At 41.0% G+C, this 5,506-nt stretch overlaps 1 pseudogene; it reads left to right on the top strand.

The window, feature by feature from the left end:
* Nucleotides 1–3,904: 3,904 nt before the first annotated feature.
* LOC112624340 lies at nt 3,905–4,072 on the top strand (annotated as a pseudogene).
* Nucleotides 4,073–5,506: the final 1,434 nt, after the last annotated feature.

Below are 5,506 nucleotides of genomic sequence, written 5' to 3'. Positions count from 1 at the left end.
GCCCTCAGAACAAGTACAGCTCATGATTGGCCTCCTTGTGAACAACTAGTTACACTGAAAATTGGGATTTGGGAACAATTTCTAATCTCTTTGGAATTAAAAAACATCAGCTTTAATAAGAAGCCATACCAATACCAGATTACTTACACCAGCAAGGCCATGGAAATAAATCTCTTTTTTCTCCTCCCCCAAAGTTAGCATGAAAAGCAAGTATCAGGCAGAAACCAAATACAGCTTTCCAAAGAGACCCTGGGAAAGAACCCGAGGGTAAACTACCCCAAACAACAGGGGCTCCAGGACCCAAGGAGCCCACGGGGGCTCAGCTTAGTGTCCTTGGGCCCCTGTTGATTCATACGTCTGGGGCATCATTTTTATTTGAGAAGGAATATTTTATTACATCACTCAGTGAGAATAATGTTTATTAGAAAAGATGTTAGATTTACTTATATTATTAAAGGAAATCAACCAGACCAGTGCTGGTGATTTAGAGTGTCACTATGTGTAAAGAGAGATGGTCAGTGCTTCAATTTATTCTTAGACAGTGTTTCTCAAGCCCTTTTGACCATGATTGACCCACAAGAAGACATACATCTTACACAATGACTCAGTAGACACATACATACATATATAACTGATACAAAAGTTCCACAAGATAATAATCCTTCCTACATGCTGTGCTTTGTACTCTAACATTTTCTATTCTATTTATTCTATCTAATTTGTTCTATTCTTTTTTTAAAATGCTAGTCTAGACTCACTAGATTGTTTCTGTGACCTACTAGTAGGTCACAAACTGCAGTTGGAAAAACACTTCCTTAGGGCACCATAGCTTTGCACTCACAGTTCCACAACTAATCTGTTTCCTTCCATGTCATAAATCAACATACATATAATGTATTGCCTACTATCACCATGGAATTGTTTTCCTATCCGGCCTTGTTTTCCTTCAACTAAGAGTGTTATAGTATAGGATCTGTTGTTTTGGAAACTTTGGAAACATTTCTAAATTCTTTGGTACTTCATTCTAAAAAGGGCAAGTGATAAAACCTACAAAAGAGCATCCTGGAGTAGGATGGTTTACGGTGCAAGAAACAGACATCCCATCACCAGCTATCCTAAATAATACAGAAATACAGTATCCCACAATGAGAGAGTTCATAGACAGGCTTGGTTGCTTCAGTGGCTCAGTGATGTCACCTAGGACCCTGGTTCCTTCCATCTCTCGGCTCTGCCAACCTCTCTGTTGGTTCATTCATAAGCTGGTAACAAGATAATTGCAGATGCTCTGGGTATCACATCCGGGCACAACCACATCTAAAGGGGGAAAAAAAGAGTGACTCTCTTCTACCAGTGGTTCTTTTATGGAGAAGCTCCCAGCAGATGCCTTGTTGTATCCCATTGGCTATAATCAAGTCACATTCTTGTTCCTAAATCAATAGCTGGCAAGGAAGATATTACCCCTAAACAAGCCAGTTTACGGCGAAGAAAGAGATACCTGCACAATTAAGTCACAAATCCTTGAAGTTATTGACTCTCCCATTTTTTTTCATATTCTACATCTAATTTGTCATCAAATTCTAATGATTTTCCTTCTAAATATATCCAGAATCAGACCACTACCCACTGTGTCCATTGCTACCACCCTGGTCCTAGTCACTATAATCTTCCACTTGGATATTATTGCTATAGTCTCCGAATTGGCTTCCTTCCATTCTCCACACTGCTCCTCAGAGTAGTCTCTTCTCAATACAGAGTAACCTTGCTACTCAAACGACATTATCAGAAGCGTGTCTCTCCCCACCTCTCCACAGTGCTTGTCTCCACATTGCCCATATTCAGACATACTGTCTCTAAATGGGACAGCAATGAACATCAGGACTCCAACTAACATCTTATTATCTTAGCAACCTGCTGGAAAGAGCTCCTATCCCAAAAGTCTAGCCACATTTCAAACCACATGTTGCAAAACACGGCCCCCACAAATTATTGACCTGAGTGTCAGTTTCCTTTTCTGGAAGTTGTGGGTAATAATAATACATATTTCACAGATCACTGTAAGGAAAATGTGCTTCATGTATCTAAAGGCAACTTGCATAGGATTTGGCCAAAAGTACCACTTAATATTTATTCATTGTTAATTTTCAGATATGGGTGACTTGATTGTAGTTACTGCTTTAGAGAGCTATTAGAAATCAGCATCATTTATCAGTGCTTAAGACTAGCACTTTTTGTGTATTATCTTGCCCTTTAATTGTTTTTTGAGAATAATTTCTTCAGTTATATTGCCAAATTTTCCCTGTGAAATAAGGTAGATAAGAGATGGTTTTAAAATTTGAAAAACCTAGATTCAAAGCCTGGTTCTGCCACTAAAACATGTGGGATCTTATGCAACTGAATTACCTTCTATGAGATTCAACTTACTTATTTGTAAAATGAGAATAGTGATACTTACCTTACTGGGGTTACTGGAAGGATTAAATGAGATGATATTTATTATTTGCCTGGCACCATGTCAGGTTTAATAGACAGAGGCTATAGTTATTACCAGCCTAGCATGGTGTCCCCCACACAGTGACTACTCAGTAATGTATACTTGGGATTAGATTAGACACACATTCCAGACCGTCAGGTTTGGCGGTTCACACCTGAACTCTTGGGGCAGTTCTGCTTCCATAGGTACTTCTACAAACTCATTCTTCTTAAGAATTTCCTTGGACACAGAGTTCTGCACAGTCAGGACTACAAGGCATTTCTTTGGTTTAATAACTACCCCCAAAAAAGATTTATTTTATCATAATTTTTCTTAAGCTAAATTTTATTTCACATCAATAACTATTATTGTGTGTCATTTCCATCATATACTAATCTTTTTTCTCAATCAAGACTATTTCAAAGGAGCTATGGGGTAAAGAGGAGTCAGGAGAAAGTGCGCCTGTGCCCTGACTTCTAAACTTTTGGTTTAGGAGAAATCATGAAAGAATGAATTTGAAAGGGAGAAAAAAGTGATAAGATGACATTTAAGGGCAAGTGTCACTTGAGTGTGGATCGAGTGTGGAAGGGAATAACCAGGTAAAGAAGCAGCACTGATATTTTGGCAACAGTTGGTGATATTACCCTCTTCATTCACTAGGTTTCTCTTTTTGTCCATGATATGGTTTGACTCTGCGTCACCACCCAAACCTCATGTTTGTCATTCCTATTGTTGGGGGAGGGACCTGGTGGGAGGCAATTGGATCATAGGGGTAGATTTCTCTCTTGTTGTTCTCATGATAGTGGATAGTGAGTGAGTTCTTATGAGATCTGATGATTTAAAAGTGTGTGGCACTTCCCCCTTTACTCTCTTCCTCCTGCTTCATGTAAGACATGCTTGCTTCCCCTCACCTTCCACCATGTAAGTTTCCTGAGGCCTCCCAGCCGTGCTTCCTGTATAGCCTACAGAATGGTGAGTCAATTAAACCTCTTTTCTCCATAAATTACCCAGTCTCCAGTAGTTCTTCATGGCAGCGTGAGAACAGACTAATACAGTCCATTTCTGGTTTATTCCAAAAAATGTTTGTTGAGCTCATTTAATATACTGGGCTGCCTGGTTGATGTAGGGCAATGCGGAGGCTGCAAAGCATAGCCTAGGCCTTGAAGAAACGTCAGAGCTGTGTGAGAGAGGGTTGCAGAGTGGATGTGGGTGGAAGGGATTCTAGTGGAAGAAAGCTTCAAGAGGGAGTACTGGGACTTGCGGCAAAAAGGAGAGTATAAGAAAGCAACAGAAAGGAGAGTAAAAGAGAGAAGGCTGGAGAGTAAGGTGGGACCATATCATGAGTCCAGGAGTTAGAATTTTCATGTCACAAATCCTATCACAAGGGGCATCAGAAAGCAAATATTACCTCACCATACCACCCTGGCCATCTCCATGGTGACGCTGGGCAAAGAGGCCAAGCAGAAGCTGCAGTAGCTTTTCGAGGGCAGCCAATTTTCCATCTGCTGGGGCTTTATTCGTCTCATGACTTACCTGGAACTAAAGAATGGTATAGAGCCTGGGATGTCTGAGCCAATCGTTTTGAGCCTGCTTTGGAGATAAAGGACTATTTGATCATCTGGATTTGGAAGCCATCAGTGGGCAGGAACAACATGGAGGTGTGCACTCTGATGGGGATAAGAAATGGGGCATCATTCAAATGTTCCCTAGTTGGCCAGGCACGGTGGCTCACACCTATAATCCCAGCACTTTGGGAGGTCGAGGCAGGTGGATCACTTGAGCCCAGGATTAGAGATCAGCCTGGGCAGCAAGGCAAAACCCAAACTCTACAAAATATACAAAAATTAGCTGAGCCTATAGTTCTAGTTACTCCAGAGGATGAGATGGAAAGATTGCTTGAGACTGGGAAGTTGAGGCTGCAGTGAGCTATGATGGCACCACTGCACTCAGGCACCTAGCCTGAGTGACAGAGCAAGACCCTATCTCAAATAAATAAATAAATATGTTTCCTGGTTGGATGGCACAGGGCTCTTCATAGAGGCTTCTGTGGCATAGTGGAAACTCTACTGACTTATGTATCAAAATGAATGTTTTTAACAATGAGAAAAAAACATAACTACCTAGACTTTCCACCTTTGGCTGATAAGGAATTGTCCCTATTTGGCTAAAGAAGGAATAAGGTTTGGAGAGGTTAAGCGACTTTCTTAAGGTCACACAGTTTCCACAGGCCCTTTTTGGCATGAAGGAGATCCCAGAGCCACCCCTTTAATACATCTGTGTTCTAAAAGGGGAGTCAATGTGAGTTACGAAAGATTTTCATAACCTAGTTGATCAATGAACTTCATAAATAATGACAACTACAAATATTTTAGTATTTCTTTTAATCTATTTTCACTCAGCTCAGGAAGTAATAATTTAAACAGAGGATCTGCTTAGATTTTATTTATTCACGAAGCAAACACTACATAGAAAGCACAAGGCTAGGGCTCTTCAGTGAAGAATAAACAGTGCAAGCTTTCCATTCTGCCCGTCATTTTCATCCTAAAATGAGTTCTGTGCTCCATCAAGGTGATAAAGCCAATCCATTTTGACACTGAGTTATCCATTATCCAATGCAAGCAAGTTTTAATATAAGAAAAACAATACATATCAGATGGTTCAGTGGCAAAAAGATAAATGTAGGAATCTGACTGTAAAGGATCCAAGCTCCATCACTTCCTAGGCAGTTGGCTTTTAGCCAATTATTTAACCTCTCTACTTCCTTTTTTTTTTTTTTTTTTTTTTTTTGAGATGGAGTCTCGTTCTGTTGCCCAGGCTGGAGTGCAGTGGCCGGATCTCAGCTCACTGCAAGCTCCGCCTCCCAGGTTCACGCCATTCTCCTGCCTCAGCCTCCCGAGTAGCTGGGACTACAGGCGCCCACCACCTCGCCCGGCTATTTTTTTGTATTTTTTTAGTAGAGACGGGGTTTCACCGTGTTAGCCAGGATGGTCTCAATCTCCTGACCTCATGATCCACCCGTTTCGGCCTCCCAAAGTG

This window comes from Theropithecus gelada, chromosome 5 (assembly GCF_003255815.1).
Source record: "Theropithecus gelada isolate Dixy chromosome 5, Tgel_1.0, whole genome shotgun sequence".
Classification (NCBI taxonomy): Eukaryota; Metazoa; Chordata; class Mammalia; order Primates; family Cercopithecidae; genus Theropithecus; species Theropithecus gelada.
Note: the sequence above shows the minus strand (reverse complement) of the source record. Positions and strands in the feature narration are given on the sequence as shown.